Source organism: Lithobates pipiens, unplaced genomic scaffold, assembly GCF_037356315.1.
Source record: "Lithobates pipiens isolate NorthernLeopardFrog02 unplaced genomic scaffold, aLitPip1_a1.2 Scaffold_3, whole genome shotgun sequence".
Classification (NCBI taxonomy): domain Eukaryota; kingdom Metazoa; phylum Chordata; class Amphibia; order Anura; family Ranidae; genus Lithobates; species Lithobates pipiens.
Genome location: NW_027507790.1, coordinates 2180578 through 2208337, shown reverse-complemented (window position 1 = coordinate 2208337; position 27760 = coordinate 2180578). Strand labels below are relative to the sequence as shown.

General features: G+C 42.2%; 1 long non-coding RNA gene across 1 annotated transcript; it reads right to left on the bottom strand.

The window, feature by feature from the left end:
- Positions 1 to 143: 143 nt before the first annotated feature.
- Positions 144 to 22203, bottom strand: LOC143940093 (uncharacterized). The gene is made up of 3 exons (XR_013263824.1): positions 22012 to 22203; positions 5527 to 5575; positions 144 to 1499 (listed from the first exon to the last, which is right to left on the bottom strand). It is a non-coding gene; the product is annotated as an uncharacterized LOC143940093 (long non-coding RNA).
- Between the last annotated feature and the right edge of the window lie 5557 nt (positions 22204 to 27760).

The window sequence follows — 27760 nt, the reverse complement described above, 5'->3', positions numbered from 1 at the left end:
CTTTATATATATGCATGGCAACCTGCATGGTAACACACTTTTGTAAGTGTGAATGTGAATTGCACAACATTACACTATTGTGCAAAAGTTTTATGCGGGTGTGAAAAAATGGTGTAAATCAAGAATTCTTTTAGAAATAGTAATGTATATAAAAGTAGTTTTTTATTAATTACTGAATGGAAAGTAAATGAACAGAAGAGAAATCCAAATCAAATCAATATTTGGTGTGACGAGCCTTATAAACAGCATCAAATCTTCTAGGTACACTTGCACACAGTTTTTAATCTTTTAAGGACCACGCCACATACATTTACTGCAGCAGGGCGGCCCTTTAGCACCAAATCGCATACCTGTATGTGATTATTTTCTTGTGCTCTTGGGCCACGCGTGATGGGACACAGAGGGAGCTAATCAGTGGGTCAAGTGGCCGCAATGACTACTGGGAATCCGGCGATCGTCCGTAGACATGTAAACAAGGCAGACTGCTGTTCTGCCAGAATGAAAAAGGGAGATCTCATGTTTCTGCAGTTAGAAAGCACACATAGGGAACACTTTTAACTTTTTTTTTGCCCCTAATGTTAATCCTTTCCCTGTTGGTGTCATTTATACAGTGTCAGTGCATTTTTATTAACACTCATCACTGTATTGGTGTCACTAGTCCCCAAAAAGTGTCACTTAGCAATATCTCCTTCCTGGTCCTTTTGGTTGGAGGGCCGAGGGGAGGAACCTGGGATTCTGTCAGGCTGCTTGCCACAGCCTCCTCCTGGCTGAGACTTTCCCATGTATGAAAATGGTACACAGTCTTTTGTTTTTGGTCATCAATCACACACAATTTTGGGCTCAGGACTGTTGCACATTGGATGTTAACAAATAGAAAAGACTATCATTCTGACCCCAGCATTTTTCATTCTTGTCCCAATCATTTTTGGCTACTACTGTCTATTGATATGTAAAACTCTTTGTTAAATCAGAAATTAGTGATCAATAACATCTAGTTAACATTATTCAATTTTTGATAAGAAATATGTTCAACAATGCTATTCTTGGGTCAAGCTGGGCTCCTCCACATCTTCTTCCTGGGTGGAAGGCTCAGGTTGGACTTCAGGAGAATTAGCTGATGTGGAAGGAAGTGTTGAAGGAAGTGTTGATAGTGATGGCCTGGGTCCCGTCTGGTCGGACAAAAAACGCAGTTTGTCATAGTAACACAGCCTGGGGACATATACGTCATCTGCTGCTGCTCTGGATCTCTGGAAATCTTGGACCTTTTTGCACTCTCTATTATATGTGCTCCTCAGGCTACCAATTTGGCCTTCAAATAGTTGATGTCTGCTGTGGGATACATCGGCTTCACCTATTCCAACAGTTTATCCAGCGCTGCCTTCCTCTTTTGCTTGTTTGAGTAGTCCCTGCATTGGACTTGCCAGAGACATGGCAGCCCCTGTACTTATCTGTGAAGTTGGGCAGGAAGTCAGGGTCTAGGAATTTATCCACCATTTTATCTGCAAGACACAACACAAGACACACCCTAATGTCAGGCTAAACTCTCCTAATCTTATCCCAATATAGGCCTCAATCTCTAGGCAGTATAGGCCACTAACCACTGATGCTCCAAGTTACAACTGTACCTTTGTTTGAACGATCGGCGCTAACAATCCTCCGTCCTCCGCTCACAGATCGTACATACATTGCCCATGTGTTATGCTTTATATACACTGCGCATGCATCAAACTCTGCCCCTGTCCTTCTTTCTATTGTATTCCCCGCCTCTTCTCCTTCGGGGAAGTGGGAGAGCACATGGCGGAGACACAGCAGGTGTGTGCTGTTCTCAGCGATGATGAGGAAAGCCCGGAGCAAGGCTGTTCCACATCCAGGAGGAGATATAAGGCCTCAAATATGTCCTTTGAAGAGATGGTGGACATCTTGAAGAGGACAGACTAGGATGGGAATCATGGACCATACAGAAACCCAAATGTGAGAAAGGTCAAGATCATGACTAAAGTTGTGAGAAGTCTGCACAGGACTTTTGGGGTACGACGACCCAAGGAGCAACTGAGGAAACGCTGGTCAGACCTGAAATTGAGGGAGAAGGATCAGTATAGAAGGATCAAGAAAGTGCTGCAAAAAAATAAGTAGTGTTCCTATTTGTATTAGTACTTTTGTGCTGGTACATGTGCTTTTATTTACTGATGTACAATTTAAAATGCCAAGTTTGAGGTTCGTGGGCACAGTATAATCGTACCTATTAAACATTGTTGGTTCAACCACTAATACATTTTTGGCAGATGCATGTTAACTATATTTAATCATGCATATTTTTATTAAAATACGTTTATTCCATTGTTGTCTAGATGTGTTTGAAACTAGAATGAAATGACAACTTGATTCATTGTAAGGAGAGGACACTCAGCAGCTGTTTACACATCTGGATGCAGGAACACTAGTGTGGGACACCATAACAACCTTTGTATGGTGTCCCACGCAGGTGTTCCAGTGGATACTAGGGGTCTCACCATTTGTGAAAGTTGCACAAAACAGCTAAATATTCCAGTTTTTGTAAGGGAAAAAAATCATGTCTTAAGCTTGGAACAGACAATTGGACGACACTTCCAAGCAATGTTACATATTACTATTTTTAACCTAAAATATTGGTCTCCTAAGTATACCATTTATGCATTCACATAGGGGAGAAAAGAATTGTGAGATATGAGGTCACCATAAACCCCACATCTCCTGAAGAAAGGGAACTCAGCACACAACCTGAGGATGTGGATGCAGAGGTTCAGGAAGTGGTTGAAATGGTGTCCACAACAGGACCACAGCTTCAGGTAATAGATGTGTGCCTGCATATTTATAATACATGGTATGTTTTTTTATTTTTAGGTGATGTGGATGTTGTGGAAGAAGAAACTCACTTCAACAGTGCAAGTGCACAAGTACTCATCAGTGAGATAGTGGTGTGCAATCAGGATTTAGAAAAGGTCAAGCAAAATATCAATGATGTTCAAAAAAGACTGACCAACAGCATTGATGTTTTATGCAAAATCTAAAACCCCCCAAAAAAATTAAAAATTTGTCGCTATTGTTTTCCATTTTTTAAAAGTTTTAAATCAATTGCAAAGCCAAATTTTGAAGATACACACAGTGTGTCAACATGTGCTATCTGCCACCACGGGATATCAATGTTTGCGTTTTGTGGGTTTAACCCTTTCCTCAAAACTAAAGTAGGGGAGAGGAAGGGGTTGCACTCCCGAATCACGTTCATTAATCCCCTATGATGGGAGCTAGCACATGTTGACACACTGTGGCTTATTTCTAAAAAGCAAAACAACTTGAAAGTGCACTTGTAGGGCAAAGTGGATTGTCCTTTCTGAAATAAGGCCCAGTGTATCCACATGTGCTAGCTCACATCATGGGAGATCAATGGACGTGTTTCGGGGGTGCAACCCCTTCCTCTCACCTACTTTAGTTTGGATGAAGGGGTTGCACCCACAAAAGTACATGGATATCCCATGATGGCAGATAGCACATGTTGACACACTGTGTGTTTTGTGGCTTTATCTAAATAGATGTAGGGAAAAGACACACATTTTAGGCATGGGATCATGAGGGAAATGTAAATTTTGAGTCCCAATTTGTGTGCATCTTCAAAATGTGGCTTTTACAGGGGTGAGATCACCCCATCCGATGAAGGCAAAATCAACACAGTTTTGACATACTAATGTCTCATATGGCCTTCACTTTATCAAAGTTGAACTTTGTAAGTTCCTGAGTTGGGGATGTGTATGTTATGGTTTTAAACATGCCTGTTTAGTCACAAAAAAGGCTATATACTATCAAACATACATGTTATACACCAAAGATGTTTGTTTGTTAAAATAAATTTATAATGCACATGTGAATGTGCTTGGAGTGAAATGTTTTATACTCAACAATGTGTGGCTTCTGCTTTCAATGCTCAATACCATTTTTTTTTAGTAAGTTGGTGTAGTTACAGTGACAATGGGGGGTATTTACTAAATCAAATCCACTTTGCACTACAAGTGCACTTGCTGTGCAATTGTAGTGCAAAGTGGATTAGCCTTTAGTAAATAATCCCCACTGTGCTGAAAAATTTGCCAAAATCAGGCCATTTTAGGGACTACAAGTAAATAATTCATGGAGCTGAAAAGGATGATTATTTTTATCATTAATGCATTACATACATTAACCCTTTCATGACTAAGCCTATTTTTGGAATTTGGTGTTTACAAGTTAAAATCCATATTTTTTGCTAGAAAATTACTTGGAACCCCCAAACATTATATATATTTTTTTAGCAGAGGCTCTAGAGAATAAAACGGCGATTGTTGCAATATTTTATGTCACACGGTATTTGCGCAGTGGTGTTTTAAACGCAACTTTTTGGGAAAAGGGACACTTTCATGAATAAAAAAAAACCGAAACAGTAAAATTAGCCCAATTTTTTTGCGTAATGTGAAAGATAATGTTACGCCGAGTAAATAGATACCAAACATGTCACACTTTATAATTGCGCGCACTTGTAGATTGACGACAAAGTACGGTACCTAAAAATCTCAATAGGCGACGCTTTAAAAATTTTTTACGGTTACCAGGTTAGCGTTACAGAGGAGGTCTACTGCTCAAATTATTGCTCTCGCTCTGACGATCGCGGCGATACCTCACATGTGTGATTTGAACACCGTTTACATACGCGGGCGCGACTTCCGTATGCGTTTTCTTTGCTTCGCGAGCTCGCGGGGACGGCGGGCGCTTTAAAATTTTTTTTTTTATTTTTTTATTTATTTTATTTATTTTAAAACGACTAAATTGTTTTAAAAAAATAAATAAAAATTTGATCACTTTTATTGCTGTCACAAGGAATGTAAACATCCCTTGTGACAGTAATAGGTGGTGACAGGTACTCTTTATGGAGGGATCGGGGGTCTAAAAGACCCCCCACCCCTCCTTTACACTTCAATGTATTCAGATCGCCGAAAACGGCGATTCTGAATACCGGATATTTTTTTAAAACCGGCGCCATTGGCAGCCGAGTAAACAGGAAGTGACGTCATGACGTCGCTTCCGTGTTTACGATGAGGAGACTGGAACGAAGCCGATTACGGCTTCGTTCCAGTTCCTCCGCAGCAGCCGGAGGCGTCGGACAGGGAATCGGTGCTCCCGATCGAGCGGGAGCACCGGTAACAGCGGCGAGAGGCGGCGGGAGGGGGGACGTCCCCTCCCACTCCTTCGGCATAACAGCCGAGCGGCTTTTAGCCGCATCGGTTGTTATGCCTGGAAAGCCAATCGCCCGCTGTAAAAAACGGTACCGGGATGATGCCTGCAGGTGCGGGCATCATCCCGGTATACCCCCCGGAAGCCGAGTACGCAGATCTGCGTACGCTCGGCGGGAAGGGGTTAACAACAAAAACATTGTGTGTGTGTGTAGCAGACCCACAGCACAACATAACATAATAGTTAGCTGAAGAAGAGGTTGTCACCTCATGTATCATGTATCAAATAAGTTACCTTTGCACTATTGAAGAAAATAGCCAAAAATAAAAGTCCATTGGAGAACCTAGGAGACAGATAAGAAACACAAGCAGTAAATCAAATGACATATGAGTTTAGTCATAGTGGGGGCGTGACCGGATGGTGATGGCAGCGGTAGCGTGGTGTGAGGAGTGAGAGAGATGTGTGCTCTCTGCGCGCTGATGTAAGCTTGTATCAGCGGCGCCCGTGACACCCCTACTCGATTTCCCCAGCGGAGAAGCATAGACGGGCTTGGTGTACCTGGGGGATCTGTGGAGCCCAGTGGAGCGTGGTGCCCGGCGAGAGGAGGATTGCGGCGGAGCGGTGGGGTCTCTCGAGTACTCCGGGGACGGTGTGTGGAGGACGGAGTACGGAGGAGAGGACTCCCAGCTCCTGGAGGTGAAGTCCCGCGAGACCCGTTCGGGAGTGGAGCCACAGCATTGAGTCTGGGGAAGGATCACAGCCATTGCCAGGTACAGCGAAGATATTTAAAGGCATAGTTATTGTATTATGCATGGACTGTGGAGAGACATTTTTCTTTATGTCAGTTCCCCCCACCATTGCCCCTTTTCTGAGTTGAACTAAAGGAGAAGTAAGAGTTGAGTTGCTGGGAATGCTGTATCACCCTTGGAAAAAGTGTTACAATAAGAAAGTAATATTTATATATATTGGAAACCTAGCTGCCGCCTGCCTTTTATAAATAAGGGACTGGTTCACTTTCAAGTCCTGGAGCAACTGTGGAGTAGCTCAAACTGACTGGGGGAAAAAAGAAAAGAAAAAAAGAGAAAAAAAATATTTTTTGCCCTGGCCCAGGGAAATTTACCCCCCATTTCAAATTTTTTTTTTTTGCGGGACACCTGCGGATCTGAGCGATGTCTGCACGGAGGAGAGGGGAGGAGCATGTCAGGCAGGAAAATGTGGGGGCACAATCACTGAGATCAGCTAAGGACAAAGAAAAAGACCCCCAGGCCACTGCAGCAACAGCTGGGATAGCTGCAGCGGCCAAGTTGGAAAAATATGCCCATGCTCATACCCCCGACAACACGCCAACTAAGGGGGGGCAAGGGAGTCAAGTGAAACCCCCAACGGACAGAAAGAGTCAAGGGCAGCTGACACAAGCAGGCGTAAAACATATAAATAATAAAAATGTGGGAGCAACTGGAAGATCGGAGATAAATCCCATGCAGACACCCGTAATAAATGGTGAAGAAGAGCCGACGCTGAAGGAGGTCCTTGGGGCTGTTAATGTTTGTAAACAGTCATTATTAGAGCTATGTGATCAAACAAGAAGTATTAAAGAAGAGCTGGCCTTTATACGGCAGGAACTTCAGTTAACGGTTGACAGATTAACAGCAGCAGAAGGTAGAATTTCTCAGATTGAAGATGAGGTGTATCCATTAAACCAAGAGGTCAAAGATTTAAAAATACAGATGGGTAAATATGAAGGGAAATTGGATGAATTGGAAAACAGACTTCGCAGGGACAATATAAGACTGGTAGGCCTCCCCGAGAAGTGCGAAGGCTCTGACACAGCTGAATTTCTGGAAAAATGGCTGGTTGAAGTGTTTGGCAGAGAGACTTTCTCCCAACAATTTTCTATAGAAAGGGCACACAGAGTCCCGCTTAGAATCATGCACCGGGGGGGGGTCAGCCTAGATCTGTATTAATTAAATTTTTGAATTTCCGGGATAAGGTTGTGCTGCTCCGGAGGGCCCGGGAGATGGGGAGTGTCATCTATAAGGGCGCTAAAATTTCGTTTTACTCTGACTTTTCCCCTGATCTGCAGAAGCGCAGAGCAGAGTTTATAGAGGTCAAGCGCAGACTTCAAAAATTGGACGTTACATATGCTTTGCTCTATCCGTTACGGGTAGTAGCACTAGGAGAGACCTTATTTTTTGACAGTCCGGCAAGGGTAGAAGCATGGATGCAGGAGAAGGGAGATCAGTTATTGAAGAAGTGATGTGCTTTTCTTTTTCATATATGTATGTGTATGACCCCCTTTTCATTCATTCTTTCCCCTTTGTTTTTTTTTTGTTTTTTTCCCTCTCTCTTTTTTTTTTTTTTCTCCGGGAGAGGGGAAGATCAGCAAAGGGGGGGTGTAACGGGCGCACTGTAAATGAAGAAAGGGAAGATGATATACCTGAAGTCAGGGTGTAGAGAATGACACACAGTATAGTAAGAATTTATGTATGAGAAAGGGGAGGGTCAAAGGGGGAGGTTGTTGAGTATTAGGGGGGGTGGGAGGTGGGTGGGGACGGAAGCATGAGAGTAGGAGGGGGGTGGGGGGTGCATGTGGGTGTATGTGGGAGTGTAGTGGTCACGGAAAAAGCCCCTAGGGGTAACCTTGATAGGTATGGAGAGGGTAGGGGGGAGGGAACAGGGAAAATGGGAACATATAAAATTCAGGAAAAGGAAAAGGGTAATATTTGCACAGTTATAGATGATAATTTAAAAGTAATGAGTAAACACGGGGAAATGGTGTGTATAGATAGAAGGTTTGGATCTCATGCTCACAAGAGGAGATTGGGAAGGGTTTACAACACGAAGTATAAAAGATTGTATAATTTTATCAAAATATTCACTTTCCTTTTTACATCCCCCCCTTGCATTCTCCTCCTTGGCATGAATTATAGGGAGAGAAGCAGGGATTATTTCTGCTCATCGTCAGGGAAGTCAGAGAATTTAAATGCTAATTTTGTGCCTCCAGGTTTTATTCCTTTTTCGCTCTTCTTTACTCTTTTTCCGCACTTCCTAGAGTCATGCAGTCTAGAGTTTTGAATATTGGCTCTTGGAATGTCCGAGGGCTGGGAGCTTCTGTAAAAAGAGCAGTAGTGTTTGACGCCCTGGAAAGGTGTAGGGTAGGATTGATCTGCCTACAGGAGACACACCTAATTAAAGAAACCATATCAAAAAGTCAGAGTAGGAAATTTCAAGTCCAGTACCATTCAGTCCACACCTCTTATTCGAGGGGAGTGGCTGTGCTGGTAAGTAGTGAGGTGGTGTTCTCCTGTCGGCAGATCAATATAGATAAAGAAGGGCGGTTTATTTTTTTACACTGTGTAATTGAAAATCAGGAGTACGTTTTTGCAAATGTTTACATTCCCCCTCCATTTAAAATGGAAGTTTTATATTGTTTGATGGAATTTATAGCGGACAAATCGGGGATTCCTGTTATAGTAATGGGAGACTTTAATGAGGTTATAAATAAAAGCCAGGATAGGTTTCCGCCAGGAATATATATGCAAACGGAGGCTGAGACCCGGCTGTCTCGATTTTTGCTGGAGGGGGGCCTGTCTGATATATGGAGAATGCGCAACCCGGACCAGTTGCAATACTCATGTTTCTCTAGTTCATACTCCTCACTCTCAAGGATAGATTTAGTCCTCGGGAATGAGGAGGCGAGCCGTGTAGTAAGGGAAATAGTTTATCAACCTAGAGGGGTGTCAGATCACTCGCTCGTGACAGTATCGATAAATCTAGGGGGGATAAAGCCCCCAAGAGTATGGAATATGAATCCAGTGTGGTTTGAGTTAATAGGAGACCCCGAGAGGGTGCTGTGTAGAGTGGCAGAGTTTATGGAGTTTAACAGTGGGTCTGCAGAAGTAGGAGTAATATGGGACGCATTGAAGGCCTATCTTAGGGGTATTCTCATTCAACAGGTAGCGAATGTTAAGAAAACATCTAATGAATGTGAGAATAGGGTCAAAAGGGATTTAGTAATAGCAGAGAGAGCATATATAGAAAACCCTACCCCAGAGAAAAAAAAAATATGGTTAGAGAAACAACAGGAACATAAGGTAGTGGTTACTAGGAAAATAGAGAATAAAAGATTGTTCCAGAAACAAGTGGAATATGGGGAAGGGGAAAAAGTAGGAAAGATGTTGGCACAGATTGTAAGAAGCAACTCCTCGCCATCCACTGTCCCAGTGATAAGGACTGAGAATGGAGAAATATCAGCACAGAGCTCAGTGATTACTGATACCTTTAGGGTATTCTATGCCAAACTGTATTCCTCTTGGGGGACAGAGGTTGGCGAGGATATGGATAGGTTCTTTTCGAATATCAAAATGCCGTCCCTAACAAAGGAGGAGAGTGAGATAATGGAAGCCCCATTAACAATAGAGGAAATTCAGTGCGCAGTAGCAGAAATGGCCAATAAGAAATCCCCAGGACCAGATGGTCTTCCTGCGGAAACTTATAAATACTACAGTAAAATATTGCTTCCAGAGCTCCTTAAAGTATTTAATTGGGCAAAAAAGGAGGGGAGATTGCCGACGTCAATGACGGAGGCAACAATAATAGTCTTACACAAGGAAGGGAAGGACCCATTGGAAACTCAGTCCTATCGACCTATCTCCCTTCTCTGTGCGGACACTAAAATATTGGCCAAAGTATTAGCCATTAGATTGAATAAAATTATTTCCAGGCTGATACATCCCGACCAAACAGGTTTTATCCCAGGTAGAACTACAAGTACGAACATAAGAAGATTATATCTTAATATGCAGGTACCTATAGAGAATGATGGTAATGAGGCAATAATGGCTTTAGATGTAATCAAAGCCTTTGATAGTTTAGAATGGCCCTATATCTGGCGGGTACTGGGGGAATTTGGGTTCGGCCCTAATTTTATTGCATGGGTAAAAACTCTGTACAACGGCCCTAGTGCTAGAATTAGGGTCAATAATGAATATTCAGATAGGATTTTCCTAGAGAGGGGGACAAGACAGGGGTGCCCTCTGTCACCCCTGATCTTTGCCCTGGCAATAGAACCATTAGCTATTGCAATTAGATCTAGTAGGAATATGGTCGGTTTTCAAAGGAGGATGAGGGAAGAGAGGATAGCGCTATACGCGGACGATATTCTCCTTTTTCTGGGGGACACAGAGCAGTCCCTCAGACAAGGGATGAAACTTATTACAGATTTCGGGAGGTTCTCAGGCCTGGAGATAAACTGGGAAAAATCAGTTCTTATGCCATTGGATAAAAGTAGGGCCCAAAGCCCAGGGACAGGCGCGCAGCTGGAAGTTGTGGAGCGCATGAAATATCTGGGGATACACATACAAAGAGATCCTAATAAATATATAAATGATAATTTGGTTCCATTAATAGCTAAATTCAAAAAGAAAATCGAAATCTGGAAAAGACTCCCATTATCGAATGCAGGGAGATGTAACTTGATTAAAATGGTATGGATGCCTCAGTTATTGTATGTGTTACATAACTCCCCGATTTGGGTAGACATAATGTGGTTTAGGAAAATAGAGGTATTATTCCGAGAACTTATATGGAAAGGGGGAGTATCCAGGATAGCGCTACAAACTTTGCAATCACCTACAAGAAAAGGAGGAATGGCAGTTCCACATCCAAGGAGCTACTTTTTAGCTGCTCAATTACAACACTTGGATATGAGTGAGGAGATGGGTGGAGGAATTAATAGGGCCTTAATATTAATGGAGACACCCCATAAGAATATGGTAGAAGCTCTGGAGGCAAACTCATTTCCCAAAAAAAAAATACCCACAATAAAATTAGTAGTAAAGGTGTGGAAGGCAGTTAAGGCGATTAAAGGCCTGGGAGGCTTAACTCAGTACACCCCATTGTGGGATAACCGGAACCTGCAGGAAATGGAAGAAATAGGGGTATATAAAGATTGGGAAGTCAAAGGGATAAATAAGTTGGCCCAGTTATATACAGGGAAAATATTAAAAACATTTAGCGCTTTAAGATCAGAGTTTGATATATCAAAACAATCATTTTATAAATACCTTCAAATTAGACATGCCCTAGGGAAACAATTTAATAGGCAAGGTCCTGTGTGGAATAACTCCCCTATTTTTAGCAGATTAAATGCCCCAGTGAGGACAAAAGGATTTATAGCGGATGTATATCCAGTTATATGCGAAGGAAGTATAGGAAGCCCAGAAGGGTTCAAATGCAGAAGGAAATGGGAGGAGGAGTTGGGAATATTTACGGATGAACAGTGGAGGAAAATACTGGAGGATGGTTACTCAATCTCAGTTTCGCCTGCCCAGAAGATGTCACACTTAATGCTGCTGCATAGGGCCTATTATACACCAAAAAGACTGTTTAGTTTCGGACGTAGAGCAGATGATAAGTGCGCTAGATGTCAAGAGTCTGGAGACCTAGCTCACATGTTCTGGCGATGCCCAAAATTGTTTCGCTACTGGTCAGAGATTGTTACCACCTTGAATGAAACATTTGGTGTAACGATCAGGGGGGATCCCAGGATATGTGTGCTGGGCCTGGGTGAAGCAATAGGGAGATCGCGACATACCAGTAAAGCAATACTGAGATGTCTGTTTCAGGCAAGAAAATTGTTAGCTCAAAGGTGGCAAGCAAAAAATGCCCCTTCAGTAGCGGACTGGCAGATAGCAATTATGGAGACAATATGGAAGGAGAGGGTGATATATTTGAGGAGAGGAAATTATAAAGAATTTAAAAAGATGTGGAAACCCTGGCTGGATAGAATGAGATACCCAGAATGAGGTATGGGAGAGGTGAAAGCTGGGTAGGGAGAGAGGAAGTAGGAGGGGAAGGAGGAATATATGAGCAATGAGTGAAAAGAGGGGTTAGATAGAAGAAATATTGACACATCATGGATAGGAATGTTTTCTAAAGGTTTTTATTACTCACTAAAGTATTACTGTATTTGTAAATGTGAAATAAGTGCTACACATGCTATAGAGAATGTTTTTCTTGCTTTTATTATGTAAAAGAATGTTGAAAATGAATAAAGATTATGAAATAAAAAAAAAAAAAAAAACATATGAGTTTAGTTTTTAAAAATAAATTTATTTTAAAGAGCTTCCAGATTCTCTGGTAAATCAATTGCTCCCTATTCACGAAGTACTACACATAGCTTTGCTGTACTTTGCAGTCGCTTTGGGGGGACAAGCCAGGACGGCCAGTATCAAGCGTTGTCATTGTTTGTGCCGGTGAGTTGCCTGAATTGCAACTGAGGCCAGATAGCTGCATTCTTCCTCAGGAAATCATGAAGAATGCAGCAGCTCATAATGATATGGTTGAGTTTGTATTCAGCCATGTTGATGGCTATCTGGAAAAGCAGGAACCGGCTGGCCATTATGCCACCCTTCTGGCACGGGCCAGCCAGTAATTAAAAACCCTCTGCTCCGGGGTCAGGGTCCTCATGGGGAACGGCATCATCAAATGCTCCCCCAGCACAAAGGCCTCATCCACCACAAAAACTAATGGGATGCCTGCCACATTATCCACTGGAGGTGGCAACCCCAAGCTGCCATTCTGGAGACGCCTGTAAAATTCTGTCTGGGTGATGACTCCTCCATCAGACATAGGGCCATTCTTCCCCACATCCAGATAAAGGAACTCATAAGTCGCCAACACCACCGCCAACAATACTACTGTACCCCTTGTAATTGAAGTAGTATAGCCCCAAGTTGGGGAATGGGACGATCAGGACATGCTTCCCATCTATTGCACCACAACAGTTGGGAAAGTCCCACTGCTGGTCGAATTGAGAGGCCACAGTCTGCCATTCCTGTGAGTTTAACCACTTCCCGACCAGCGCACGACGATGTACGTCGACAGAATGGCACGGGCAGGCATATTGGTGTACATGTACGTCCAATATTCGTTGCCGCCGTGCCATCGGGAGCGCGCCGCCGGCGGCACGCTCCTGCGCTGGTCGGGACCCCCGTGAGTCCGGTCGCGGGACCCGCGGACTCGATCGCCGCGGGCATCCCCGCGATCGTGTCACGGAGCGGCCGAATGGAGGAAATGCTGTATAAACAACATTTTTCCATTCTGCCTAGCAACTAGTGACGCTGATCTCTGCTCCATGTGATTGGAGCAGAGATCAGTGTACACTAAATGAAAGCCCAACCCCCCCACAGTTAGTAACACACCCCTAGGAACACTTAACCCCTACACTGCCACCCACTGGTTAACCCTTTCACTGCCAGTGTCATTTACACAGGAATCACTGCATTTATATAGCAGTGATTACTGTATAAATGACAATGGTCCCAAATATGTGTCAAAAATGTCCGATGGGTCCCCCACAATGTCGCAGTCACAATAAAAAAATCGCAGATCGCCGCCATTACTAGTAAAAAAAAAAATAATAAAAAATTATTAATAAAAATGCTATAAAACTATCCCTATTTTGTAAATGCTATAACTTTTGCGCAAACCAATCAATAATCGCTTATTGCGATTTTTTTTTACCAAAAATATGTAGAAGAATACGTATCGGCCTAAACTGAGGGAAAAAAATGTTTTTTTATATATTTTTGGGGGATATTTATTATTACAAAAAGTAAAAAATAATGCGTTTTTTTCAAAATTATCGCTCTATTTTTGTTTATAGCGCAAAAATAAAAACCGCAGAGGTGATCAAATACCACCAAAAGAAAGCTCTATTTGTGGGAAAAAAAGGACGTTAATTTAGTTTGGGAGCCACGTCGCACGACCGCGCAATTGTCAGTTAAAGCGACGCAGTGCCGAATCGCAAAAAGTGGTCTGGTCTTTGACCAGCAAATTGGTCCGGTCTGAAAGTGGTTAAAGGAAACTGTGGAGTCAAACAAAAAAAAAAAAGAGTACTTTTGCAAATAAAATTGCAAGCAGATTAGACACAAACATTCTTGCCCAACATAAGTATAACTGAAATGAGCATTTAAAGACAAAAGTATAAGGTCCACTTATCAGATTCCTCACCCCCTCTGATGGCCCATTGTAAAAATGTTATGGTGGGGGGTAGATGTTTTGGACAGGTAACCCTCTCCACTTCATTGGGAGCTGAATGCATAAATAATGTGTGCTACTTTGGTCAGGCCCTCCTTACTTACACTATTGGAAGCCCACTGGACTGGTAAGAATCCAAAAATATCAATACACACTGTCCAAATTGAAGCACATTTTTACATTCTGCAATTACTTATCAAGATAATAGGAGAACAAAACTTGAAACAGTACCATTTGAAAGCATTCAGGCAGGCACTTGCACTACAAAAAAAAATCTAAAAATTGTCCTAGAATACACCTTCACCTAGATAAAGATTTGTCAAATAAAAGACGGGATACCTACCGCATAAGCAAAAAGCACTATGTAATAGAAAATTAGGGACAAGGGAGTCCCATGAAAGCAAAAAAGGGAAGAATCAACCACGGCTTTTGATACAGAGTAAAACATTGGCTTTATTGAAACGTTGGGGGAGGGGCCACATACACAATATAACTAGTGTATGCAAAAAGGAATATAGTAAATCCTATTTAACACTATGGTGGTTATTTACTAAAGGAAAATCCACTTTACACTGCAAGTGCACTTGGAAGTAAAATCGCTGTAGATCCGAGGGGGAAATGCGAGGAAAATAAAAAACAGCATTTTAGCTTGCACTTGATTGGATGATAAAATCAGCAGAGCTTCACTAATTTCAGATCTACCCCTTAGATTTAGAGCGACTTTACTTCCAAGTGCACTTGCAGTGCAAAGTGGTTTTCCTTTAGTAAATATATCTCATTAAATATAGCAATCCATAAAAATATGCTGCAGCATTATAAGATTAAAAATGCAGGGTCTTTCTACAGGAAAAAAACACACACCATGTATCCATTATACCCCATATAAAAGTGACGGCATAATTCGGTCCATAATTAACTCATTTGTAATGTGGGTTTACATATACCGTATTTGCCGGTGTATAAGACGACCCTCTATTTTTCCAGTGAAAACTTAGGTTTTGGGCTTTACTCACCATATAAGACTACCCCCCTTCGGAGGCAACACCATTTAAAAAGAAATATCAGAAACTTAAAAAAAAAAACACATCAGACTTAACATCAGAAAAAACTTGTGAACTAAGTCCCAGAGATCCCACAATTGGCAGGCAGCAACAATGAATCCTCTCCTCCAAAGCACCATAAATCATACCTTTATTTTTGGGGAGATCTGGAGCTGGATGTGCAGTACAGGATGCTTTGTTAATTTGTTGAATGCCAGGTACACAGTATATGATGCTGTGTTAGTACAGTATCACCAGGAACACTTCAGAATACAGTGTGTATACAATATGCACCGCTAAGCCAATCATGGCAGGCAATGTATTTTACTAATCTGTTGATGGATACAAAGCCTGCTCGGATTGGCAGAGGCTGTGACATCATCAGCCTGCGCCGCTCTGACTCATTGTACTGTATCCTGTATCCTGCTCGGATTGGCAGAGGTTGTTAATCCAATCCGAGGAGGCTTAGCAAGGCTCTGTATTCATCAACAGAGTGCATCGGCCGCCGGGATAGGCTGAGCGGTCCATACTGTATGTATACAGTATTATCGAGCACCTGGCGGGCTGAAATCCATTGCGGCCACTTCATACCCGGTGTATAAGACGACCACCACTTTTTGGCTGTGTAATTTAGGTGTAAAAGGTCATCTTATACGCCGGAAAATACCATATCCACACACAGAAATAGTTACACAAGTACCCAAGTACTAATTTTTGGATTAGAATCTACTTCCAGAGATGGCCACCATAGGTATTACTCTTCCAGAGAAAAAATATACATATATGTTTCTTGTGCAAAGATAGCAATATTATTATCAAAGAAGCATAGTCTCAGAGTTCTGTGTAAAGCATCCAAGCATTTAAGTAGATTTGGAAACAGTTGCATTTCTATTTATAAAGAATGTATCCAAATGTATGGAGCAGCTTTTCACAGTGTCTAATTCCTTTCAGACACACTTCTCACACCGAATGTATCCAGCTGCATAGAATGGCTTTTTATAGTGTCAAAGTTCTTTCAGACACACATCTCATACCATGAGTGCAGGTTAAACCAGACAGAGCGCTTAATAGATTCACCGCTTATGTCAGTCAGACAGTAAAAGGGGAAACAGCAGGATTCAAATATACTGAGTTATTGATAAACAAAAGGGCTGCCCAGCTGGGCTCTCACCACTCTAATCGCTGAAAGTTCTCAGGTTTGTTATCTCACTGCTGTTTCTGCTTATCAGCGCTATTCACAAGTGATTCTGACATAGCTCACATAGCTGCTGTCCTGGCGTGCTGCTGTACTCAGTGGAGAGCTTCTCCAGTCCTTCCACGTGATCAGCAGTCACATGATCGGTCAGGTTTGCTGAACGAAAAGCCAAGGAGACTGGATCACTTTGCTTTCAGTGGAGTGGATTGTAATAATGTAGGATCAATTGCCAGTCCTAAAGGGATTCATCCCTTTCATTGCTGGGTTGAAAGGTGCGCTAAGTGCTTGCAGAGTGACCCCGCATTAACATTTCGTACACCTCCGTGCACTTCATCAGAACTAATTGGCATGGAAAACAATCTTTCCTTAAGTAACAGACAATGTCCAATCACATTAGTCCATGCCAAAGGTTTGTCTTCTGCCATCTAGTGGTCAGGGTAAATAATGCAATGCATTTAAAAAGAAGGGTAAAAAAGGTGCAAGTTATATATTAGTGGAGTCCCTTCGCTGGTATTAAAGGATGGAGATGGGCTAAATCAAAGAAGCCCTAATACCCGCAACCATAACCCCAACATAAGGATAATGTACACATAACCATTAACATCTCTTCATAGCATAGAATGGTGCTATTAAAGTATATCTAGAAATTCCTTCCCATATCAAAAGGGGAGAGAAAGAAGAACTACATAGCATGGGATGGTCATATTAAAATCCATCTAGAATTTTCATCCCTCATCAAGGGGGAGGAGGAAAGTGGGAAACGGATAAAGGAAAAGATAAAGATAAATAAAATGAAACAAAAAAAAAAGGGGGGGGGGGGCTGTTGAAGAAGGAAAACAAGGAAAGAAATAAAAAGAAGAATTAGAACTGTGAAAAGAAAAAGGGGAAATGGAGAAAGGTGAAAGGGAGAATGGGAAGAGGGAATTGAAGAGGGAAGGGAATGGAAGGGGATGGGAGCGAAGGGAAAAGGGGGAGGGGGGAGAAGGGGAAAAGAGGGGGAAGGGAGGGGAAAAGGGGAGGCTAAGGGAGAGGGGGAAGGGAAAGCAACTTATCAAGAACAAATCAAAGATAAGAATATGCAGACAATTGTAAAAGCCTGAGCTAAGAGGTTAAATCCAATCTTATAGTAAATACCATGAGGGTATCAACTCAAGCACCCATAATATTTCTAGGGTTCAAGAAAAACACTCAGGCTCAGTTCATGGTTGAGGCCTTTTGGCTGGAGGGTGCCAAGCTTAAAAATCCAACTTTTTTCTTAGCACAAAAGTACGTTGTCAAAATCACCCCTTCGGTCTGATAGCGAAAGGGCAAAAAAGCCCTTCACCTTAAGACCTGCAGTCTTGCCCTGATGGAATTTCATAAAATGTTGGGCCACAGGTGTCTCTTCCTTCAGCCTACTTTTTAAATGTTCCCCAAATCTCACACGTAGCTGTCTTTTCATTTTGCCTACATACAATTTATGACATGGGCATTCCAAAACGTACAGAATTTTTGTTGTGGAACAGTTTACTAAAAGACTTAATCTCGAACCCTTGGCTATTATCCGAGTTCCTAAAAGTCTCTGATCCACATATTTACATGTGCCACAGTGGCCACATGGAAAAATTCCATTGACCCTGGGCTGGTCAGTGAGCCAACTTCTAGATTGTGGTCGCACAAACTCAGACTGCACCAATATGTCATTGAGATTTTGTGCTCATTTGGCTACCATGGAGGGTTTTTCTCCTACAACCTGCCCAGAGTCAACAGCTCGCATCAGGACAGGCCAGTGCTTACTGAGAATTGAATGTACCTGGTGTCACTGGGCTCCATATGGGGTAATAAATCTCACTGGCTCCATAGTATCCCATTGTATCTTTTTCTGATCGCTTTTTTTGACCTGCAATGCTCTTGGCTCACTTTAGCATGCAATGGGGATATCCCCTCTCCCTGAACCACTGATACAGTTGTTTGGATTCGGATTGATAGTCTTCATCTTTTGAACAATTTTGCCGGATTCTCATTAACTGTCCAACCGGTAATACCCCGTATCAATGACTTGCAGTAGTGTTTTGGCTGCTGTCTCCTTCCTAAAGGTGCTAGTAGTCAATTTCCCATCCTCAAGTGGGATGGAGAGATCCAGGAAGGACAGCTGATGAGAATCAATGACTTGCGTTAAATGTATGTTCCGAGTATTGTTCTCAAGTTCAACTATAAACATATCCAGTTCAGCACGAGTCCCCGCCATCACCCGCAGGACATCATTGATGCACCTCAGCCAGGAAAGTGCATGGCCGAGGTACATTGGCGAAGCATACACTACCTCCTCCTCCCAGTAGCCCAGATGCAAACACGCATAGACTGGTGCCCACGGGGCCCCCATAGATTTGCTGGTATTATGTCCCAGAGAACTGGAAAAAATTGTGATTGAGTGCAAGTTCCAAAAGCTCTATCACAAATTCATTCTGGGCTCCCATCTCTGGAAAAAGTTTGTCCAAAAAATAGTAAACTGCCAAGATGTCCCACTCATAGGGAATCGATGTATAAAGTGACTCAACATCTATCCCCAAGAGGAGGGCATCGGCAGGGAATTCAAGGACATCTATTTTAGCCAAAACATCGCCCGTGTCTCTTACAAAGCCGGTTGAGGACAAGACCATCTCCTTGATCAGAGTATTGATATACTTCCCGACATGTTCCAGGGGTCCCCGTATGGTCGATACTATGGGTCTTCCCGGAGGTGTTTGTTTATTCTTATGTATTTTGGGAATTATGTAAAATGTCAGCTTATTAAAGTCAACAACTTTAAAAAATTCATGTTCTTTCTTGGAAATCAAATGTGCCTCAAATGCCCACTGTAATTTTTCATTGATAAGTACAACTAGGGACTGGAAGGGGTCATAATGTAGTTTTTTGTAGGTAGATTCATCACTTAGGAGGCGTCATACCTCCCCTTCATACAAATCAACAGAGAAGAGGATGATATTGCCACCTTTATCACTCTGTTTAACGATCACCTGATCTGCTTCACTCAGTTCTTTTAATGTTCTTCTTTCCTCAAAGGTAAGGTTATCGTCAGTAGAGGACTCCCAGTTCAATTTGTTGGGATCTTCCTCGACCAAGTTGAGGAAAACTTTCATTGCGCAATGATTACACATTCTGTGTGCTACAACCACACCGATTACACTCACATAACCTGGCTGACAAGTAGCACTTTCAAACAATCATCTGGAGAGAAGGCGTTCCCCACACAAGCCTCCCTGCTTGCTGTGTTCTCAGAAGGCTCCGAACGTAACGTCATTAGATCCACCCGACGCGTTGCATCATATGTCACATGCAAGACAAGTTTGAGCCAAGAACCTTCGAACAAAAATACAAGTTTTTTTTGGCGGAAAATCCGATCGTGTGCACGTGGCATTAGAGTGTAACAACAGAATAGTAGTAAAACAAGCAGACAAGGGGGGTGTCTTAGTCATCTAAAACATGGTTGATTATCTGAATGAGGCCCACCGACTATTGTCCAATGTTAATACATACAAAACCATTGCAAATGATCCCTTACCTACTTATCAGTCCTTAGTAAGATCTTTGGTGGAAGAGGCATTTTTAGATGGGGTGCTAGACAAGAAAGAAAAATTATTTCTATTACCACCAGTGTGTAGCACCCCATACTTCTACTACTTGTCAAAGATCCATAAATCAGTTGATAACCCCCAGGGAGACCCATTGTGGCCAGCACTGACAGCTTTACATCAGGTATTTCTGTCTATGTGGACTTTTTCTTACAACCCATTGTCACACAACTACCTGCTTTTATCAAGGACTCTGGCCATGTCATTGACATTTTGAAACACTACAGATGGGAGGATGACTACAAGTGGGCTTCTTTGGATGTGTGCTCCTTGTATACCTCCAGCTCTTACAGCTCTCCAGCACATTTTATTTACAGATACCAACATGAACCACAGACAAGCCCAGTTCTTAATAGATGCCACCAAGTTTTGCTTGGAACGCAACTATTTTGTGTTTCAAGACAAGTTCTATCTTCAAATCAATGGTACCGCAATAGGAGCTAGTTTTGCTCCCTCTTGCGCAAATGTTACAATGGATTTTTGGAAAGAACGCTATATCTAGAGTCACAACCCCTATACTAGGTACATTGGATTTTTTTGGTCGCTTCATTGACGACATTCTTCTCATATGGAGTGGTATCCAGGAAGATTTTGCAGCCTTTGTTAGACACTGTAACTGCAATGACCTAGGTCTAAAATTTACACATGTGCTTTACCCCTTATCTTTGGTCTTTTTAGATCTTGAATTGTTTCATGAAGGAGGAGTGATTAACTAAAACTTACTGTAAAGCCACTAGTGGGAACTCCTATCTTAATTTTTCTAGCTGCCACCATTCTGCGTGGAAAAAACACATTCACCCAGGGCAGTTCCAAAGGCTGCGCAGGAACTGTTCTAGGAGAGAGGATATCCCGAGATGTTAATTAAGGAAGCTTTTAAAAAGTTTTTAGAAGCTCAGTCTCTAACATCAGATTCATAAAAGGGTTTAACAGTTGCTATTATCAAAATCATTAAAAACATTGGCACATCCTTCAAATGGATCCCAAGTTAGGTCCTAATCTTCCCTCAGCACTTCAAATTACCTTTAAGAGAGCACGCACAGCAAAAAACATCATAGCACCTAGTAAACTCAAGAGCACATGTAATAGGAGGTCCATGGATATACGCTCTTATTTTGACAGTAAGACTGTCTCTTTTCAGTGCAAGAAGAGAGGCTGTCTTACCTGTCAGTTCCTCAGATATGGGCAGACTTCTTTTATTGATGGAGAAGGCAATACCTACGACATCAAGCAATTTATGAATTGCTCGACCGAGCATGTTGTTTATATGTTTTGGTGCCCTTGCAATCTCTCTTATGTAAAACGTACAATGCATATTCTCAGAAAACGCATAGTTGAACATCGTCATTTTATTTCAAAGGACTGTGATGAACACAGTGTACCTCAGGACTTTAAAATTCATCATAAGATGGACATTAGAAAACTATTTGTAACAGCCATTGAGTGTACACCAGAAGGCTCCCTCACTGCCAATGAAAGATTAACTTTGTTGTGCAGAAGGGAGACTTTTTGGATATACAAATTGTCCAGCATGTCCCCTAACGGGTTAAATGAGGAACTAGAAGTACACACCAATCTATGATGCAGTTCCTCCAGTTAGCTGCTGTCTTGCCTTTCTTTCCATGTCTCATGTGATTCTGACTATAGCAGTTCAGACCTTGTGACCTAGGATATAATGCACTGTAGGGGATCAGAGGGGTGAACAGCTGGCTCAAAGACAGTCCAGTAAAATAAAGTGGCTTTATTCAGCAAAAATGGCAAAATAAACATAAGACAAGACAGACTTGTCTTGTTACACGGTTGTGCAAACAGGTATAGTTCAGCAGCACACAGGTTTACAGGTAGAAGTCCATGCCTCTGATAATAGCTACAGTCTTTCTATGGTTAAGCTCACCCAGCAGGTACAATATCCAGTAGTGGACCTTTTTACACGCATCCAGCAATGGACCTTTTCACACAGCGTGCTGCTGTGTCTCTCTCTCCTACTCAAATAGCTCCACACTGACACTTTCAGCACACCTGAACATAAGCAGGTCTGAAGGGGAAGTACCTGCCTTTTCGATTAACCCCTTCTTAACCCTGCCTCAGGCTGACCCTCTACAGCACATTTAAGTTTTCTTTATGCTTGTATACATATCACTTTTTTTTTTTTACACCCCCTCTTTCCCATATGTTATTGCCGCCCCCTTTTTTAATTTTATTTTTATTTATTTAGCGACTTTATATTTTCTTTCTTCCCTTACCATCTGTTATTACCCCCCCCCCCCCCCCCCACCACCTTGCTTCTTCTTCTCCTCACTTTTTTTTTTGTATTAACGCCCCCTTTCCCAATTTTATTTTTTATTTTTCCATTACCCTTGGCTATTGCCATAATTTTTTTGGTGTGATGGTATGCGCATAATGAGTCCAAAAAGCTGCATTTTAAATTATATTAGCTTGGTGATTTTTACTCTTTGACTATTGTTTTTAGTTTTATATTTTTGTGTATTAAATTCTAAGTTTAAGTCTGACTATTTATTAATTATTGTCTGCCTTGTTATAAGATGGTCATTTTCATTTTATACAAAAGAAAATGTTATGGTGCTTGGTGATGTGGGAGCCAAAAGGGTGTTTTGTGCGTTTAAGACCTAATTTTCATGCTATAGCTCCTATTTAAACTTTCCAGGCTATCCCTGATTTGATAAAGGGCCACACCCGAAATGCATTTTCAGTATTACAGCATACTGGCAGCTTTCCTTATGCTCTACAATTGCATCTTTGTTCCATCTCAAGCCTTGTTGTGGTGAGTCTGTTCAACATCGCTCTGTGTTGGTGATGTTACATCCAGTGAGCCACCTGGCTACACCAGCTGCATCCTCTGGCATTTTGGAGTCCAATGTCTGGTCTATTGGTGGCCTCTCCACATCACTGACCCTTACAGGTTCCACCAGTGGTCTGTCATCTCTTCCATTGGGTGGATGTCCATGCAACATCTGGCACCTTTACACCTTTTGGTTGCCCCTAGCACTGGCCTTGATATGCCCAAGTCAGCTTGCCAAGGTTTGGGTGAGATTGAACAGTGGTCATCAACCCTGTCCTCGGGGCCCACTAACAGGCCAGGTTTCCAAGATAACTGAAATACATGACAGGTGATATCATTTGCTGCCCAGTAATTGCAGTATTCTAGTCTGCATCTCCCCAAGGTAATACATAAAATCTGGCCTGTTAGTGGGCCCTGAGGACAGGGTTGATGACCACTGAGATTGAAGTTCAATATCAAGCATGATGTTTAACATTGATTGTCTGTCAGCCATGTTTTAACCTTTTCCGTTCTTGGAATACTTCGATTTTACAATAAATCTTTTTATACAAACCGTGTTGCAGACATTTTCATGACTTCTCTGAGGTATGCCTCAAGTGGTTTGTAGCCATCACCTCCCAGTGTTGAATTAAGAGGAATCTTTTGTAGTTTGTTCTTTTGCACAACACCAACACCCTCTAGCTGCAGAGGGCTAACATTCATTACACAGGCTGCCATATGTTGGTTCTCCATACGGGGCCTGAACTTTTTAGGAGTACACTAATACATTTTATTTGAGTACAGTGTCGCATGGCCAGTCAGTTAAATTAACGCAGTGTCGCATAAAATGGCCTGGTCAGGAAGGGGGTAAAACCTTTCGGAGCTGAAGTGGTTAAAGGAACTTGACAGGTAGGTTGTTCCAAACATCTTGGAGGACTAACCACATCTCTTCTGTGGATGTAGACTGCCTCAACTCTCTCTGTATGTTCATGTAGTCTCAGACAGAAGCGATTATGTTGAGATCAGGGATCTGTGGGGGCCAAATCAACACTTCCAGGACTCCTTATTCTTCTTTACACTGAAGATAGTTCTTAATGACGTTGACAGTATGTTTGGGTTTGTTGTCCCTCTGCAGAATAAATTTGGGACCAATTACAAACAAGGCCGGATCCAGGGGATGCTGGGGTGGGCTGAACCCCTCAGATTTCAGTTGCTGCCCTGTTCTTGCAGTAGTAAATGTGCTTCCCGGCTAAGTCGACGATCAGGTAGCAGGAGGCCCAGCAGGCTTGGGGGGGGGTGACTGTACCTGTCATCTAATCAGATGAGGTTGTTCCTCAGTGATCTTCAATATCTCCAGAGGCAGCTGAAGTTTGTAGGTGGGGCGGGGATATAGCTGCCTCCTCTACTCCTCCCACAGACTGCTTCATTCAGGTTGATCCCTCTGAAAAAGGGGGGGGGGGAAGGAGTGGACAGAGCAGCCTAGGGAGTCTTCATCTTCTACAGCTGTGCTGTAAGTGACTGAGCACACTGTCACTACATACAGCCCCAGGCTGACACTACACTGCCGCTATTCTGCCCTAAGATGTCCCTGTACTACCACTATACTGCCATTATACTGCCCTACCTTGCCACTATACTGCCACAACCTACCACTACACTTACATGCATAGTTACATAGTATTTAAGGTTGAAAAAAGACACAAGTCCATCAAATCCAACCTATGTGTGTGATTATATGTCAGTATTACATTGCATATCCCTGTTTTGCAGTTGTTCAGGTGCTTATCTAATAGTTTTCTGAAACGATCGATGCCCCCACTTAAACCACTGCCTGTGAAAAGGAATTCCACATACTTGTAGCTCTTACAGTAAAGAACTACGCAGTTTAGTGAGTGGCCACGTGTCTTATTAACCACTTACCGACCAGCGGCTGTCATTATACTGCAGCAGATTGGCACGATCCCGTGAGCCGTCTTAGTTGTACGTCGGCTCCTTTAAGCAGGATAGCAGACGAGTGTGTGCTGCCAGAGGCACCTACTGCACTGCGGGGGTGCCGATGCTTGTGACTGGCGCTCGTGATGACCGCTGGCCACGAGTGATCGTGGGCACGAGAGGCAGAACAGGGATGTTTGTGTGTAAACACACAAATTCCTGTTCTGTTCTGAGAGGAGATACAGATTGTGAGTTCCTAATACCTAGGCACCAGGATCTGTCCTCTCCTATAGTCAGTCCCCTCCCCCTACAGTTAGAACACACAGTCAGGGAACACAGTTAACACCTTGATCGCCCCCTAGTGTTAACCCCTTCCCTGCCAGTGACATTTATAAAGTAATCAGTGCATTTTTATAGCACTGATTGCTGTATAATTGTCAATCATCCCAAAAATGTGTCAAAAGTGTCCGATATGTCTGCCATAATGTCGCAGTCATGATAAAAATTGCAGATCGCCAACATTACTAGCAAAAAAAAAATAAATGTCATAAATCTATCCCCTATTTTGTAGACGCTATAACTTTTGCACAAACCAATCAATATACGCTTATTGCGGTTTTTATTACCAAAAATGTGTAGAAGAATACATATCAGCCCAAATTGAGAAAAAAATTAGCCGTTTTTAAAAAAAAAATTGGGAATATTTATTATAGCAAAAAATACAAAATATTGTGTTTTTTTCAAAATTGTTGCTCTTTTTTGTTTATAGCGCAAAAAATAAAAACCACGGAGATGATCAAATACCACCAAAAAAAAAAAAGGATGTACATTTTTTTTGGGGTACAACTTCGCACGACTGCACAATTGTCAGTTAAAGTGATGCAGTGCAGTACCGCAAAAAGTGCTCTGGTCATTGAGCAGCCAAATCTTCTGGTGCTGAAGTGGTTAATCTCCCTTCAGCAAAAAAAGTTGTATCCCTCTTGTGAGGTCATCAGTATGGTATTTGTAAATTTAAATAATATCCCCTCTCAAGTGTCTCTTCTCCAGAGAGAATAAGTTCAGTGCTCACAACCTTTCCTCATAACTAATATCCTCCCGACCCTTTATTAGCTTTGTTGCCTTTCTTTGTACTCGCTCCATTTCCAGTACATCCTTCCTGAGGACTGGTGCCCAGAACTGGACAATATACTCCAGGTGAGACTGGACCAAAGTCCTGTAGAGTGTGAGAATTATCACTTTATCCCTGGTGTTAATCCCCTGTTTAATGCATGCCAATATTCTGTTTGCTTTGTTAGCAGCAGCTTGGCATTGCATGCCATTGCTGAGCCTATCGTCTACTAGGACCCCCAGGTCTTTTTCCATCCTATATGCCCCCCAGAGGTTCACCCTCTTATGAGTAGATTGCATTCATATTTTTTCCACCCAAATGCATTATTTTACATTTTTCTACATTAAACCTCATTTGCCATGTAGTTACCCATCCCTTTATTTTGTTCAGATCTTCTTGTAAGGTTTCCACATCCTGCGGAGAAGTTATTGCCCTGCTTAGCTTAGTGCTGTCTGCAAATACAGAGATTGAGCTGTTTACCCCATCCTCCAAGTCATTTATGGACAAATTAAACAAGATTGGACCCAGGACAGAACCCTGGGCGACACCACTTCCCATCCCTGACCATTCAGTGTATTCTCCATTTATCACCACCCTAACCTTCCACTATACTGCTATTATACTGTCCTGCCACAACACTATATTACCCTAGCCTGCTACTATACTGCACTAACCTGACACTGTTCTGCCCTAACCTAAAACCAACCTGCTCTAGCTTGCCACTATTCTGCCCTAACTTGACACTATACTGCTCTAACCTGCCACTTTACTGCATTAACCGACCACTATACTGCCCTAACCTGAAACTAAACTGCCCTAGCTTGCCCTAATACTATCCTAACCTGACACTATACTGCCCATATACTGCACTAACCTGTGACTATACTGCATTAACCTTCCACTATCCTTCCCTAACCTGACATTATACTGTCCTAACTTGACACTGTACTGCCACTAAATTGCTCTAGCCTGCCACTATTCTGCCCTAACCTGTCACTACACCGCCACTATACTGCATTAGCCTGCCACTATTCTGCCCTGACCCAAAACTATACTGCTCTAGCCTGCTACTATACTGCCATAACTTAACACACTACTGCCTGTTGGGGACTTTCAGAACTGGACAGCTGGGGAACTCCCTATGAAGCCTTAGGAACACACAGAGACATCACACACAAGGTATAATCAAGGCATGTTCAGTTTATTCAGGGAATTTCTACAGTTTATGTACAGTTTGAACAATAGGGGGATTGGTTTCGATATGACTTGCAGTCTCATGATACTTTTGGTAAACAACACATGTCAGGATGTTCTCACGAGAAACTATTTCTGCAGAGTCAGGCATATATGTCTGAACAAACAAGATTTTAGGACTATGTATCACACATAATTCCATGAAAAATAGAGAAAAATATACACCATAGAAACACCATTAACTTTTCAATGCCCTAACCTAAAAGGCAACTGCTCTTGCCTGCCACTATACTGCCCTAATCTGCCACTATACTGCCTTTATACTGCCCTAACCTGTAACTATACTACCCTAACCTGCCATTATACTGGCCTAACTTGAAACTATACTGCCCTAACTTGCCACTATGCTACCCTAAACTAACACTATACTGCCACTATACTGTCCTCATCTGACACTATACACTGCCCTAACCTGCCACTATACTGCCCTGGACTGCCCTTCTATATATATATATATATATATATATATATATATATATGTATATATATATATATATATGTATATATATATTTGCCGGCATTTTTACTTTACAGCTTTTCTTCTCACCTGCCTAAAACTTTTCACAGAAC